The sequence below is a fragment of the Mytilus galloprovincialis genome, chromosome 4 (assembly GCF_965363235.1).
Source record: "Mytilus galloprovincialis chromosome 4, xbMytGall1.hap1.1, whole genome shotgun sequence".
NCBI lineage: Eukaryota > Metazoa > Mollusca > Bivalvia > Mytilida > Mytilidae > Mytilus > Mytilus galloprovincialis.
The window spans coordinates 67,801,075-67,819,188 of record NC_134841.1 but is presented as its reverse complement, the minus strand read 5'-3'; the positions used below and the strand labels follow the sequence as shown (position 1 = coordinate 67,819,188).

Genomic DNA, 18,114 nt, shown 5'->3' with positions numbered 1-18,114 from the left:
GGATACTATAACTACAAAATTGCATTAGTCGGGTTTCAATGGTAAAATAAGGAAAACACGGATCATGATGATGCCAAGATATCAGAGACTTGTTAGTTTCGTTTTGTTTTTTGTTCGTTTATTATTGATTCATTTTGGTGATTAGTAGATAGGTCTTTGTTAATTTAATAGAAAATCTATATGGTATATTAAAATAACAAATGATATTGTATTTAATTTGTTATAAATTTACAAAAGAAAGCTTTTATAAGAACAAAGACATTTCAATTAAAAACGATCTGACGGCGTTGTAATGAGATGTTTCAAATTCATGAAAGGAGAATAAAAAATATCGTTCATTATAGCAGTTGATAGTGAAATTGGAAAACTATAAATAGGTTCAATTCGCTTAACGATCTTGCACTCAAAATGAATTCATACATAAAAATGAAGCTAGCAAGCAGCATGTGACCAGAATAAAAATATCGTTAAAAATCTATTCTTCTCAAGATTATTAAAGATAGCATATATAAGCAGGAATAGATGTGATTACAGAAGTATCAATTCTGATCAATAACCTATAATATCTTGATCAATCACTGTTTGCATTTCTTAATTGATGTCTACATTTTTCTTCGATGCTAAAGGGATGCTCTCGATGATTACAAATAGAGAGAATGTTTTGAGTAATGGTAACACTGCTATTTTACACAAATTGAACTATTTGCCGTAGTTACTGAGGATTTATCAATATATTGAAAAGGATAATCAAACAACGATGTGTGTTTCTATTCAAAATAAAGTTGGAAGAAAAACAGATATACAAATATTATGGTGTTCAATTGTAACATAGCGACCATAGGAATAATGTGAGATATCAACTATTAATTAAGGTAAATGATTAATTTGTATACTTGATTTTAATTAGAGATCGTTGAAGTTTCCGATAGTTTTATATAACATGCTAGCTTTTTAATGAATTCAATATAAATTTCTTTTGTATAGCAAATGGTATGCTTCAGAAAAGTTGCAACAATGTAAAAAAATAAATAGTATTAAAATGGTAATTATTATGGAATATATGTACAAGATCGAAAATGATATGGGACTCATTCAAAATGGCAATTTTGGCAATGTGAATTTTCTACTCAAAAGTTGTATATATACTATACAAGTCAACCTGTTGCCAAACATAAGTCAAGAATTCGTCACTGTGTGACAATTATCACTTTGATCTTTCATTTCTTGATTTAACCAAAAGTCAGAGCTCTGTTTCATTTATCTTTCTTCAAATGTCACCAATTATTGAAGACAGAAAGCAAATCCATATTAGACTCGATTAGTTCCAATTAATCTCGACAGTGCAGTCTTTAGTACTTACATTATGATATATTGAAGTTTATTACTTACATGAAGCACCAATGTTATTATTCATGACCATGTAGAAAAAATACGCTGACGTAATACAAATTATAGAAAACTTGTGTTTTCTAGAACGATTCCAGTCAAGGAAAGGGAGGGTATAACTGACTAAGCTATTTATAGTAGTTTATTTCCAGAAGTAGATATAATTTTATAAAATATACATGTAGTAGTTCAACATATAACCTGTTGCCAAACAAAAGTCAAGAAATAATCACAATTTTTACTATCTTTCTTTCATTTCTGATTTAATCAAAAGTCAGAGCTCTATTACATTTATCTTTCTTCAAATGTCACCAATTATTGAAGACAGAAAGAAAATCCATGGTAGACTCGATTAGTTCCAATTAATCTCGACATCACAGTCTTTAGTACTTACATTATGATATATTGACGTTTATTACTTACATGTACATGAACAACCATTGTTATTATTTATGACCATGTAGACATACGTTGAATACAAATTACAAAAAACTAGTGTTTTCTAGAATGATTCCAGTCATAGAAATGGAGGGGGTATAACTGACTAAGCAATTCATAGTATTTAATTTCCAGAAAATAGATAATTTTATGAAATATAGTTGTTAAAACAGTTGGAATATGAAACTTCATCATAATATTATTAAATATCTTTTAATCAGCTGATTGAAGATCGTATATTAATTGTGGTCATATTTCATAGTTACGTGAATTAAGAAACCTAAATATGACTGGTGCATGCATTTTTGCACATATACTCCCAATACTAACTGAACTCTACCAGATGTAAATATGAAAGATCACGTGTTTAATACCTTTAGTCATGGTCATGATATCTTGTTTGAAGAAAACACGTTTCGATGCATTTTGATATCAATAAGTAGCATAGCAAAAGGTAGTGCATATGACGTAGCAACACTTTTGCGTCGAACCTAAATATAAAAAAAAAATGGTATTTCTATTATTTCAATAATTATTTGCACGACCTCCTGTCTATTTTGCATTAATATTTAGAGAACCTTACTATGTACACAGCTGCCATGCTTGTGTTGTTTCACAGAAGATATTAAATTAGAGAATTTTCTTGATAACAGATACGATATTTATATATACGTATAATTGGATATCAATATAGCGAAGGTAAACTTATGAATGTTTTGTTTATTAAAAGAAGAGAACATAACGTTATTGTGAAGGTCACTCACTGTTGATCTATTTTTGAAATTCAATACCAGACAACAAAGAACAATGGTTTCTGTAATCGTAGTAAAGTTTAATCAGCATTCTCTCACTGCTATTATTTTATACAAAAAGATAAGGAATATATCAATGTTGTTACAACAACCAGAATAGTTTTAAAAGTCGTTTTACTTTGCTTCTTTACGATGGTTACAAGGAGAGGTAGAGTGGATCATCAGAGGATCTGAATTAATCGGGTTGAGGTAACAATAAGATAATCTCAAGACCAATTAAAACAAACAACACCATGACTAAAGATTGAAAATGACAGAATAAAAACAAAGCATCTAAACGTTGAAAACGAATCAAAGCTTAAGCAACAATTATTCGTATTTATATATGTTAAGATCATTTATATCTTATGCCATCGTATTCGTTTTCGTTTAAAACGGGAAAATAAAATTGAGAATGGAAATAGAGAATGTGTCAAAGAGACAACAACCCAACCACAGAACAGACAACATCAGAAGGTCACCATGCAATAGGTCTTATCAATGCAGCGAGAAATTCCACAATATACCTACATGTATGATACATATATTAGATCATATATCAATTATGCTTTTGTTTTTAGTTTGAAACGTCCTAAAGTATTAACTTATTGAATCCATTGTGTTTAATGTTAGGCCCCGACATGACAAAATGTTAAACAAATGAGGTAGTAATATTAATGTTTAAAGTTAAAGAAAAGACGATATCGCTCGCACCAAGAATGATGAATGCTCACAAATAATGCAAGGCAGAACAGTTTATACATCCGGCATAACAAGCGACAAAATAAGAAGCAATCTTAATCGTTGGTTTTCCTTTTTGAATTGTTTTACTCTAGTCATTTGGGACCCTTTGTAGCTTGCTGTTCAGTATGTGTTACAGCTCCGTGTTGAAGGCCGTTCTTTGAACTATAATTGTTAACTTTTCATACGTCGTGACTTGGATGCAGAATTATCTTATTGGTACTCATACCATGTCTTCTTATTTATAATAGTTACATTTTTTACACGAATAGCACTTATGCTTTTTCTTTTTTTTTTTTACTTTGAGTATTAAGTAGAGCAACACAAACAATAAACAATTGCGGCATATAATGATATTGATGTTGTGGCTTACTTCCAATTTGTTTCTCCATCAGTTCCCATTAATCGATATTTACAAGCAGTTTGAAATTAATCACCGTCCAATATAGATATCAAAGTTTCTAAACCATGCGATTATCGATGAACTGCCACTATCCATGAGGCTAACAGTCCAGTCACTCGTAACAGACATCTTGCGATTACTAGATCTACAATTATGACTACAGAGTGGGAGAAATTTCTGTTTGGAACTCAAATCTTATCATTTTGTTTGTGAAGATTATGGAATTATAAAAGAAGGATAAGTGTGTACATTTGTAAAATTAGGTTTAAACCAACATTTCTTAAATTCAAAATCATGTATCATACTTTTATTGAAAACATTGACATGAAATAGAAGGAACAAAACTTTTCAATGTTAAGGTGGTACCTAACACTACAGAGAGATAACTCTGTAAAATCAGCTAAACGTTTTAATTACGTTGTGTTTTAAGGGAATATTAAGCTTCCCAATGATCAACTGTTTGTCAAACTGCTATATAACCAGTGTAATTTTAGTGATAAAACGGTTGGTTCAAATTTTTTGAAATTTTTATATTTTTGTAAAAGGGTCAAAGTAAATACTTTGTCAAAATTTTATGAAAATTAAACGAGCCAAATTAATTTAACTTAAGTGAAGGTGTTGGGTACCACCTTAAAATTGTTTTAAATGGAGTATAGCCTTAAATTGCGATATAAAAATAAGTGAACTGTATGGTCAAATCAAAATAATTTTAACCTTTTTTTTAATACATTTTCATGTATCCAAAACTGCTTCGCCTAAATCACATCAGATATCAAAACGGAGCATTTGAGACATTTTTTACAACAATAAAAAATTCAACATTTGATATTAAAGTACTTTCATATTATGATCATAAATCATGCAAAAAGTAACACTAGTTAAAGCGTTTTTTACAATGCAAAAATGTTTTGAAAAAAAACTTGCTTTCAACTGACTGTGTAATCCGCATGTATATAGGAAATTTACTGCTTTTTGTAATTGATGTAAGCCAAGTTTTTTAATATGTACATTGAAATTGACGTATTAAAGCGTTATTACTTGGCTTAACAACTTATGTTGTATACCCTTCTTCCCATGCATACAAAAGAACATTTTTTTTTATTTTGTCAAGCAAAAATGAAATCTGCTACATAAAACTGTGTTTATTTGTTTTTTCTTCAAATTAATTGATTCAATTAATCAATTCAAAAATCTTGGAAAATAATGCAATGTTAAAAAGAATTCAAAAGCCGTGACAAATAAAGGTACAGTTTGAATCTTTAACAGTCTTATTAATGGTTGTCATTTGTTTGTGTGGTTCGTAAGTGTTTCTTGTTTCTCGTTTTTTATATATATTAGACTGTTGGTTTTCCTGAAAGGACACTAGTCATTATTCTTGAAACCTTTATAGCTTGCTGTTCGGTGTAAGCTACGGCTCGGTGTGGAAGGCCATACTTAGACCTATTATGGTTTACTTTTACAAATTTGGATGGAGCGTTGTACTCTTATATATATTGTCAGTAAATGTGTCTACGCGTTCCAGAAATCCACGCGACAAGTATAAAATTGCAACCGTTGATTTTGGATACAGTCGTTGTACAACACAGTTGAATCCTGTCTAGTTTTACCTTTTTAAATAAAAAAGCTCTCTATAGATTTAATATGTGACCAAGGCAATTTTGACTATAAGTTTTACTCAGTCTGAAAATGTGTTTTATATTTAATTACTAAAATTATATAACTCCAGTAACTGACAGTTTGAGCAGTCCCACCCACCAAGAATTGAAGATAATATGCAACAAAAACATGTACTGATGAATTTCAATTAGTATTAATACTGTTTTAAACAGCCTTTGTTTGCTTTCATATTAGCTGATAAATAAAAGTTGCAGACCTCCGAGAAGACGTCATTTAATTATATTTCTTATCTCGATATACAAATGTATATATAGCAGAACCATAATCAATATATACTATAAAAAGTTATATAATCATACAAATCGATGGAAATAAAGAACATTCTGTCGAACACTTGCCCCTTTAATGACTTATAATGCTGGATTATTTATCGCTAGTTTGGTTGGGAAACAAACTTTGAAAGAAATTTGAAGCATCCGAAGCGTTTTTTTCTGGATTAAAACCAGAACTTTTAAACCCCCAAAAGCGAAAAGGATATTTACCTAAAGAGCTTTATGATTAAACGAGACACAAAAGGAATTGCCAAATCCCATTTAGGGATTAAACTTTGTCTACGAGTGTTGGAACCCTAGGTGCCAATTAATACCAACTGAAGGCTATGACCGGAGACTTTAAAAACTATATTTTATAAAACAGTGCAGAAATACAGAGCTGATGATACCCTTAGGGGCTGAATTTACTTCCTGTGGATGCTCTTAAAAAGAATAACAAGCCAATAATGCATATTATTTTTTTTTTATTGTTTTTTTTAATATACTATTATAATAACTCCATGGCCCTTTAAGGCATAAATAATCTTAGGAGCCAGCTGAGGGACGCCTCCGGGTGCGGGAATTGAAGACCTGTTGGTGACCTTCTGCTGCTGTTTTTTCTATGGTCGGGTTGTTGTCTCTTTGACACATTCCCCATTTCCATTCTCAATTTTATAAGAAGGTTTTGGTTGCTTTGAGCTGTAACTTTAGATTTTTATTTTCTCAACAGTTTCATATGTATGGCTCTCATTACGTTTGTCACGAGTGTGCCTTTTGGAAGTTGTTATAGCACCATGCACTGTGCCAATAAAAATTATAAAATAGATATTTATTATCAAAAATTAACTACTGTTCATACGAAAACTGGATATTATTGTCAGTCAAGTGCATGTATGTATATTAGCATAAACACACCACAAAAAAAGAAAAACTGTTTTATTTCTTTGAACTCTTTGTTTGTTATTTGTTTAGAAATGTTATTGCTGAACATAAACTTGAGTGTAAACAAGGAACAAGAAAGAAAGTTAAAGTAGTTATGTTAGCTAAGTTAAACCACAAAATCAATTTTACATTTGTTTTATACCCCTTAAAAGAGTAACAATAGCTATAACTCACAAAACAAATAATAAGACGGTTAACAAAGGGATGACTGACTGTCTGATCTGTTGGCATTCATATTTACAATTATAACAAATAAAAGAATTAATTGTCAGATAAAATAAAGGCAGTGGCTATTCGTCCTAAATAGTAAAAAATGTCTATTCATCCTGCAAGCCGGACAGATAGCATTTTTACAGTTTTTCGCTATTTGTCCGACCAAAAATATAATGATTAAGATATAATACCGTGTGTTGAAGGTTTTAAATAAAGCACGAGTTGTTTTAAAATATATTGGCATACACCATTTTATGAAAAAGAACTCATTCTAATAAAAAAAAAAAAACACTATACATTTGATTCAGATTTTTTCAAAATCTAATATTCTTAAGGAATTTGGGTATGTGAAGGGGGAGGGGGCATAAATTATTCTCTCTTTTGTTGTTCTGCCTATGAATTTCCTGTAAGGTAAATAGTCGTGCCAATCACTATTGGCTTCATCTATGATTCCAAACGATCCTGAATTTATCGTTTCTGTGAAGTTTGGTTAAAGTAAAGTCTCATATAAGTATGCTCGATTCTTATTTTTAAAATGTTTGGCGATTTTTAATTCATAGGACATTAGAGAAAAGGGCAGGCACGTGTAACCTGTCCCCAAAAGTAGGATAGTGTTTTCGATAAGATTTTTTTAGAAAAAAATGTATATTAGATACAACAGAAAAATGGGGGGATACCCCAACCCTGGTGTCTTATTCCCAGTCCAGGCATATCAGTATGTTCATAGATCAGATTTGTAGTATAACTTGAAAATAATGCATCCAGGTAAGCAAGTTTGATATATTTTTTTTTTCCGAATGCATTTTGCTCCATAAGGTAAATGGGGGTAAATCATCAATTTCACTTTGATTGCAGGCTTATTCCTCACAGCTATTATTCTTGAATCACTCCTATAAAAGTTTGTTTAAAGAAATCACATTCTCTCTGGTTTTCTCTATGACATCTTAAAATATAAATCACGATCTCCAATTCTCAAAACGTCCATTGCATACGCGCGTGTGTTATCCGACACCTCATCCGGGACACTTTCCGCGTCATATGACACTTTTATTGATATTGAAGATTTGCGCATCCGCAGACGGATGGGTGGACGAATTATGACTACAGAGTGAGAGAAATTTCTGTTTGGCACTCAAATGTTATCATTTTGTTTGTGAATATTATTGAATTCATAATAAAAGAAGGATAAGTGTGTACATTTGTAAAATTAGGTTTAAACCAACATTTCTTAAATTCAAAATCATGTATCATACTTTTATTGAAAACATTGACATGAAATAGAAGGAGCAAATCTTTTCAATGTTAAGATTGTTTTAAATGCAGTTTTAGCCTTAAATTGCGATATAAAAAAAGTGAACTGTATAGTCAAATAAAAATAATAATTTTAACCTTTTTCTAAAAAACGTTTTTATGTATCATCCTTGAATCTACTGGTATCAGGCCACCGGACCAGTGCTAATTTCAATCCCTGACCATCCTTCCAAAACTGCTTCGCCTAAATCACATCAGATATTAAAACGGAGCATGTGACACATTTTTTACAACAATAAAAATATCAACATTAGACTATTAAAGTATTTTCATATTATGATCATAAATCATGCAAAAAGTAACACTAGTTAAAGCGTTTTGTGCAATGCAAAAATCTTTTGAAAAAAACCTTGCTTTCAACTGACTGTATAATCCGCATGTACATAGGAAATTTACTGCTTTTTGTAATTGATGTAAGCCAAATTTTTTAATATGTACATTGGCGTATTAAAGCGATATTACTTGGCTTAGCAACTTATGTTGTATACCCTTCTTCCCATGCATACAAAAGAACATTTTTTTTTATTTTGTCAAGCAAAAATCTGCTACATAAAACTGTGTTTATTTGTTTTTTCTTCAAATTAATTGATTCAATTAATCAATTCTAAAATCTTGGAAAATAATGCAATGTTGAAAAGAATTCAAAAGCCGTGACAAATTAAGGTAGTTTGAATCTTTAAACAGTCTTATCAATGATTGTCGTTTGTTTGTATGGTTCGTAAGTGTTTATCGTTTATCGTTTCTCGTTTTTTTTTATATATTAGACTGTTGGTTTTCCTGAAAGGACACTAGTCATTATTCTTGAAACCTTTATAGCTTGCTGTTCGGTGTAAGCTACGGCTCGGTGTGGAAGGCCATACTTAGACCTATTATGGTTTACTTTTACAAATTTGGATGGAGCGTTGTACTCTTATATATATTGTCAGTAAATGTGTCTACGCGTTCCAGAAATCCACGCGACAAGTATGAAATGGCAACCGTTGATTTTGGATACAGTCGTTGTACAACACAGTTGAATCCTGTCTAGTTTTACGTTTTTAAATAAAAAAAAAAAAAAGCTCTCTATAGATTTAATATGTGACCAAGGCAAGTTTTACTCAGTCTGAAAATGTGTTTTATATTTAATTACTAAAATTATATAACTCCAGTAATTGACAGCTTCAGCAGTCCCCACCCACCAAGAATTGAAGATAATATGCAACAAAAACATGTACCGATGAATTTCAATTAGTGTTAATACTGTTTTAAACAGCCTTTGTTTGCTTTCATATTAGCTGATAAATAAAAGTTGCAGACCTCCGAGAAGACGTCATTTAATTATATTTCTTATCTCGATATACAAATGTATATATAGCAGAACCATAATCAATATATACTATAAAAAGTTATATAATCATACAAATCGATGGAAATAAAGAACATTCTGTCGAACACTTGCCCCTTTAATGACTTATAATGCTGGATTATTTATCGCTAGTTTGGTTGGGAAACAAACTTTGAAAGAAAATTTGAAGCATCCGAAGCGTTTTTTCTTTATTAAAACCCAACAGGAATTTTTAAACCCCAAAAGCGAAAAGGATATTTACCTAAAGAGCTTTATGATTAAACGAGACACAAAAGGAATTGTCAAATCCCATTTAGGTTAATTTTGTCTAAGAGTGTTGGATCACTAGGTCCTAATTACTACCAAAAAAGAATAACAAGCCAATAATGCATAAACGCTTGAATACTTTATATACTTTTTTTTTCAAATATTCTCATAGTTTTATAGCAGCTATTACCATCGAAATGGCCAATGGTCAATGTCAGTAGTCAGCACTTCGGTGTTGACATGAATATCAATTATATGGTCATTTTTATACATTTTCTTTGAATTTTTCGAAAAACTAAGGATTTTCTTACCCCAGGAGTAGATTACCTTAGCCGTATTTGGCACAACTTTTTGGAATTTTGGTCCTCAATGCTCTTCAACTTTGTATTTGTTTGGCTTTTTCACTATTTTGATCTGAGCGTCACTGATGAGTCTTATGTAGACGAAACGCGCGTTTGGCGTATAAAATTATAATCCTGGTACTTTTGATAACTATCAGAAACAGTCTTTCAGTGTTACTTCTTTGACATATTCCCTATTTCCATTTTTAATTTTATTTCACTTATATCTAAGACAAGATATAATTGTTAAACTAACAGCAAATACAGTACAATCTGGTATCAACAAAAATAAAATTCATCAAAGATACTGTACCACGCTTACAATTTGATGAGTCAGACACGCGATTCGTATACTTAAGACTGGAATCAAAATGATATTGACAATTAATATAAAATCAAGAAATGATTTATTATGGATAATCCCTTTCTTGGAACCTTGCCAGATATTATTGTATTTGAGATATTTTATTTTCCGAGAATGTCATGAAATACAGCCAAATCCTTCCCTTTAACCATTGGAGTTCAATACAATTGAAAGACAAAAATTAAACAAACTTGAACATATAACAAAAACCTTAGTCTTGCACCTGTCTTGTGAATCAAAGTAAAAAAGTTTAGATTTAAAAGGGAGTAATCACAGCAGCAATCCTAATTTCTTTTTGTCATAAGTTACAGTACAACAGACAGCACAGCTTCTAAAAGAAAAAGACGGAAGACAAAGCACCTGCACGAAAACTACTTCCACCTGCAAATCTGAACGATCAATCAGTAATATTCAATTTTTATACTATTAAAACAGAGATATAATAAGCAAAATTGAATGTCTGAATAGAAATATTCCCGAGAAATTTTGTATTCATTAAAGAAATAGCTTGGTTTTTTTTATACCTAAGGATAAGATCGGAAGTATCATTATTGAGCTATCTGATAATTTTACATCAAATTTTAATATTCATTCTTCTACCGTAGAGGTTATCTTTTTACGTACCTCTTTACATAAGTATTTTTTTTCAGATATTAAGAACTAAAGGGATAGAGTGTGTCAGATGAGTGTTTTTCCTAAAAAAAAAAAAAAAAAAAAGACGCTTCGTGCACATGATAATCATTTGCAATGTTTTACTGCTGTTGGTTAAGATCCACTGTTGAATTCGGCCCGCTGTCAATAAGAACCACTGTTGATCAAATATCTTATCCCAATGGTACCAGCTACCAAATAGCCAGTATTATATTTGATTATGATATTGTTTTTTCTTATTGTTTTTTTAATACACTATTATAATAACTCCATGGCCCTTTCAGGCATAAATAATCTTAGAAAGTTTTGGTTGCTTTCAGCTGTAACTTTAGATTTTTATTTTCTCAACAGTTTCAAATGTATGGCTCTCATTACGTTTGTCACGAGTGTGCCTTTGGAAGTTGTTACAGCACCATGCACTGTGCAAATAGAATTTATAAAATAGATATTTATTATCAAAAATTAACTACTGTTCTTAAGAAAACTGGATATTTTTATCAGTCAAGTGCATGTATGTATATTAGCATAAACAGTAAAACACACCACAAAAAAAGAAAAACTGTTTTATTTCTTTGAACTCTTTGTTTGTTATTTGTTTAGAAATGTTATTGCTGAACATAAACTGGAGTGTAAACAAGGAACAAGAAAGAACGTTAAAGTAGTTATGTTAGCTAGGTTAAACCACAAAATCAATTTTACATTTGTGTTATACCCCTTAAAAGAGTAACAATAGCTATAACTCACAAAAAAAATAATAGGACGGGTAACAAAGGGATGACTGACTGTCTGATCTGTTGGCATATATATTTACAATCATAACAAATAAAAGAATTAATTGTCAGATAAAACAAAAGCAAGTTTAACCATAATTTTTTTTTTTTTTTTTTTTTTTTTTCTTTGGTAAATTGTGGTTTGAATTCATCAATGATTTTCAATTTTTACACAACACTGAAAGACTATGCCAGGGAAATCTATATTGGTCCATACATGTTATAACGTTAACGGTACAAATTTTACTGCATCCTATGAGCATTTTGACATTAATTGTCTCTAAGGCCAAAGTATTTTGAAAATCTAATACATATAGTACTTCATAAAAATTGAAGAGCTGATAATAGCCAAAGTAGTTAAAAAAAAAGTGGAACTAAGTTAGACAAGGAATCAGAGCTATACGCGAGGGAGATATATTACTTAATTTAAAGTAATTTAAAAATCCGTAACAGCAAGTTTTAAAAACACAACATTCGTATGTTCATGCCAGTATTGAAGTACTACTATTAACACCGATCGTTTTGAATTACCACAAAAAAAATCTGTAACAGCAAGTATTAATAACACAACATTCGTATGTCCATGCCAGTATCGAAGTACTACCAACAGCGATCGTTTTAAACTACAGTAACTGACCATAACAATCATCATTATAATCAGTCTTAAATTACATAGATACGACATTTTCTAAAGCTCTCCTTCGTAATACTGTATCGCATTACAGAATCTCATGCCGTTTTGCAGTGTAAATATCCAGTAAGATGCAGCTTAAGTGTAAATACGTTGTAGTTTATTTCAGAATCAATATTGATTAATAATTAACACATCTGCATCAACAGGAAATATCTATCAGGAGTCCAAAAATAGTCACAACGCAAAAAAGGTGCGGTTATCGATTTTTCCAATTTTAATAGACAGGGAGATTCCTTTTCTTAATTGAATCTGTTGCTGCAGTAAAATCTATCGTCGTTGGATAAAATGACTACTATTTGTTCAATGCAATGTTACTTGCTGAGAAAAAACAACTTTCTAATTATTTTCAGTTTCAATCGGATTTAAGATGAAGATTTTAATTCGATTAAAATCATGAGTATATAGGCTATTGAATTCACATATGCTTTTCTGATTAATTGTTCTGCAATGTTAAGTAACTATACTATTTTTAATTCTTCATCAAATAAATTGACAATAAAAATTACTTAATTTCATCACTGACAGATATGTGTTGTAGACATCTGATTCTTTCACAAATAGGAATTTGATTTACAGTCGCGCACTAAGCTGTTAACGATAATATTATTTATAAAGGTTATAAAGTTTAGGAATGACCTACAACTCTTTATTTCCCGCTTTAATACTCGTTGGACACTTTTGTTGCTCATTGTTGTAGCTTGTAATTAGGAAAGGTTTATCAATTGGTTAATTTATATATTAGAACCTAAACTAACATGCTACGGTTTATGCATTGCAGTGTTTTATAGTTTTCCGGGCATTGCGCTCGAAGCAGCCATCATGTACTATATCAATGACGATAATGTGTCAAATCTTCCATAAAGAATAGGAACCCATATTATTGGGCAAATCAGAAGACTTTTCCTGTCCTTATTTTTATTATAAATATATGCTCTTTAATGTTACTTTGTTGGTCCACTAATTGAGACTCAAGAGAAGGTCCAGATATTTTTTTGTAGTTTTTCCTGTTGGTAATTAATGTGTCAGTATTTGTTGTTTTTTTTTTCCTTGTTTGACATTGTTTGTTTATTTCATTCACATTTTGCGTCCTGTGTGTTTAGAACTTGATATTTTTCATAGATGTCGTGTAATGAAGAATTCCATTGTGTCATCACGATATTTTTTAGGTTATATTCATCGTAAGTTTGTTTTACCATCGACGCATATTCCATATCGTCTTCTGTTTATTTTAAGCCGGTACCGCAAACCATACTTTTAAAAGCCATAAATACAAAACATTTGAAAGAATAAGTGGCCCTTAACAAGCTGAACAACCAAATCCGTCAAGGTCAACCTTGATTCTGGAGTTGCAACCTAAATGGCGCTACATGTTCGACGCCGCGACACATTGTATGTGCAAATCAAAAGTATCGAGCCTGCTGTCTGCCAGACTTGTTTTCGATCATTGCTTTGTAATAAGACCTAATTTTTTTTTTCTCGTTTGAATTGTTTCGCATTTTGTCATGTCGAGCCTTTCATAGCTGACTATTTATAAGGTATGTTTTTGTTCATTGTAATACATTGTCGTTGTTGACATTCACGTCATTGTGACTCTGGTGAATAATTATATTATTGGCAATCGCCTTATTTCTATAATGTTGTTTTGCTTAACGGACTTTTAACGTGATAGTTTACAAGGTAGTAATCTGATCTAGACCCAAGTCGGGATAACATCGTTCCTTCGGGACAGAACCGTCTTTATCTTTTGTAATTAAAACAAATTAGACTTCTTCACGTCTAGCTGTCTGTCTATATATAAACTTGGTAATTTTATTATTCTAATTCAAGCATTAAGAATTAAAGATCATCTGACTTTTTATCGATATATCCCTCGAAGTCATCATATATGCACAGCGATAGTTTTATCGTTCAAACTATCAATCTTCTTATAAAGCAGTGTCTCTTTGTTCTGAAATCTTCGCATATGCGTCATTTCAGAGTGGTTTTGTTTTGCACTTTTGGAGAAAACAAGTTACTTTGACATTTATGGAAACGTTGACGTCAACTAAAATAAACAGGAGACATGAATCGTGTTAGGTTAATAAATTTCCAGGTAAATGAAAATAAAGGTTGACTAAACGTGCCTTTAAAATAGATAATTGAAAGGTTCTAACAAGATGTTAAAACTTTTCAAAGTTTTGAAGTTATATTGGTGCCAGTATATTACGCCCATATCTTCGAATTGACAGTTATACACTTACTTTTGTTTGTGTTTATTGGATGCGAGATTGTTGACAAAAACAAATCACTTTGTTCAAAGTGTCCGAACAATTCGTGATCCGCAAGTTCACAATAAAAAAAATATGTGCTTTGGAACTTTTTATAAAAGGTTTTAAAACTCCCGTATTAAGAATCAATTACACATTTACTGGATATTACCGTATATCCAGACTTTTTGAAGTCTGTAGGGGGGACCTAGAGTTGTTAATTCCTGTGTAATTTGGTCTCTTGTGAAGAGTTGTCTCATTGGCAATCACGCCACATCTTCTTGTTTGTATACGGTAGAGTAAATACCCTTGCATGTTGTGCAACACAAGGCAAATACAGACATGATAAATTGCAAAACTTACATCACTTATAAATAAATATAACTGCACAAATTGTCATCATCTTTGCCTGCACTACAAGAAGAAGTATCTAGAAAAATAAAGAAGCCAAATATATCGAAACAAACATGCATGTGTTATCGACTAAAATAGATCTATGATGCCTTCTGATAAATATTGCAGGGTACAGTTGCAGCTTTGTATTAAACAAAGTAATTGACAGTGTATCGTGATAAAGTTCAGTACACTGTATGTTTCATTTTGGATGCATATATTTGACGCTTTGTCTTTTGTTAATACTTAATTGCGTGAACTGCAAATATAACAACCATGGTTTTAAACAGTGCTGATTTAACGTTTTCTGGAACATCTTTACCCTTTGCTTTCAAAATGTTCTGGTTTGAGCGTTATGCAAGGTGAACGCAAATCCAGCTTCGAACGTTGGACATTTACAGTGCTATTTCTATTTAAAGACTGAATTATCATAAGGAATTTTTCTGACGTGATTACAATATTCAAAATACGGTACACACAATGTCACTTTTAATTACTATTTGTCAAAGCGTGATGCAATAATTATGTAAAGATGTCAACTTCTTGCAAACGTTGATCGTGGACATTTTAGATTGTTTTATTCAATGCCCTTCGATTTTGATTCATTTGAATTAATTTATTGGACAAAATAAAAGAAGATAACTAATATTTCAGTTTTATTATTTCAGTAGAAAATTTAGTTTGACTAAATCCTCATTCTTATATACCTATCTATACTTTTACCCAAGTCATATTGAACACATCTATCCCATTGAACATCAAATAAAGGACATCACTTATACAGTCCGCGTTTCTTATATGGAGTTACATTTTGAGATTGACAATCTGATCGGTTATGCGAAAGCTTCACTAGAAAAGAGATATCAGTTTCCAAATTGTAATTTTTATTTCTATGTAGCAACATTCAAGCAGCGCCTGTATTTGGAGTATGTTTCTACAAGTTGGTACAATATTTAAAAGTTTTATTTCCTGTAGTGAACTCTCTGAATGAAAGGCTGTTGCTTACATCGAATTAATTTATGAAAGGTGCAAAGTTGTAAAATTGTCGTCTCCTCTTCGCATCTTTACGGATGCCATAACGAGTTGATTAGCCTTTATGGAATATATGTTTCGCAGATGACAAAAAGTATGTTCTAACTGTTATTACCATGCTAAATAACGACTTCTTTTCATCAAATAAGACACCATCGATCCAGGTTTAACACCTAATACGTACCTACATTAGCAAGAGGACAGGTTCCAGGTTACGAGATTTTCTCATTTGTATTTTGTCGACTGTTTGTCTTTTTGTCGTTTTTTTCTGCCATGACGTTGTCAGTTTATTTTAGATTTGTGAGTTTGAATATCCTTTGATATCTTCAGCCTCTCTTCTGTGACGTAATTCTAAACTTTACTTCAATCAACATTTTCTTGTTTATAACGTAAACGTGTGATGCTAATGGAACAAGAAATTTGTTTTACCAGTTTTACGTCAAATAATCTATATGTATTGCATATGTAACCAGTTATTGAAATTTATGTACATTATATATTACATAAATGGGAAATTCTCCATTGATGATTCTATAAAACAAAATCTAAATAACAATCAACAAGGATTTTTTATAAAAGCATATTTATTCAAAGTTTATTCCCAAACGTTTGAGACTTTTGTGTTTTGTAATGTGTTAAACGTTTGAATATCATTTATTTCAATAAACAGGAAATTAAACACGTTATTTTTAATTATTTTACTTTTAACTGTCTAAATGCAGGTTGCACAATGGCAAACCATTCATTCCCTAAACTGAAGCAACAACTATACCTTGACTTCGCTATTTCAATTCGAGCTACAGCAATGGCTCTTGGGTAGATTATAAAAGCGTCTGGCATACAAATTTAATTCTGATATCTATGAAAAGGAATGTACCATCAATATACACAAGCGGTCATTCGAACAGTATAACTTATGAAACGACTATTTTGTTGTTCCAAATAGTGAACAAGTAACTTCAGGCAGTTAAGTACTGTATGTCGCATTTGGTTGTGGAGAGGATTTACGAATATTCTTATGAAAAATATTACATGCAAAACATATTGTATGTATGCATGTGTGTTTATTCTACACGATAGTCTCTTTGCTTTTGGGTTGTTTCGTTGGTTGGGTGTTTTTGTATTTCCTTTGAGGTCGGTTTGGTTCGACATTTTATTCTTTGTTATTTGTCTTTGATGACACAAGTATTTGTTCTGCCCTGTTCAATAAAGCAATATCAGGAAGTATATATAAGAATACATTTTACATGGGAATTAAGACCTTCAAATAATCACAAAATATATTACATTTTGTACACCAGATGCCCTTTTTGTCTACAAAAGACTAATCAGTGTTGCTTGAATCAGAAAATTTAAAAAGTCAAAATAAAGAATGCAGTTAAAGAGTGTTCAAGACCAAATATTCCGAAAGGTTTTGCCAAATGTAGGTGTTTGCTACAAATATAATCCACAGCGCTAGCTTTGTTCAAGTTTTGTTGTCAAACTTGACCTAGCTAATATGAATTTGGCTATCATTTCAAGGTTTCTTTATGTGTTAATGTTATATATCCTGCACGTCTTGGCATTCAAAATTTTAGACTTGATGAAGGATAATCCAGAAAATTGCTACATCTGTTGACTGCTGTGCCATTTATTTTTGACATTTTTACCTATTATGTCTGTTTGTTTTGTTTACACATTGTTGTCAATATAATGGAATTTTATACGTCTGCCATACAAGTGAGAGGTTTAGCTTACAATAAAACCAGGTTGCATCCAACATTTTCTAAATTAAAAAATGCCTTTATCAAGTCATGAATATGACAGTTGTTGATTCGTTTGATGCATTTGAGCTTTTGATTTTGCAATTTGATTTGAGACGTTCCGTTTGAATTTTCCT

The 18,114-nt window shown here is 31.1% G+C and overlaps 1 protein-coding gene across 1 annotated transcript in view; it reads left to right on the top strand.

The window, feature by feature from the left end:
* The first annotated feature begins 325 nt into the window (after positions 1 to 325).
* Positions 326 to 18,114, top strand: part of LOC143072789 (uncharacterized) — a 115,003-nt gene continuing 97,214 nt past the window's right edge. Inside the window, exon 1 of the mRNA XM_076247889.1 lies at positions 326 to 872. The gene's annotated coding sequence lies outside the window, so the exon portion shown is untranslated. The remainder of the gene's footprint in view (positions 873 to 18,114) is intronic.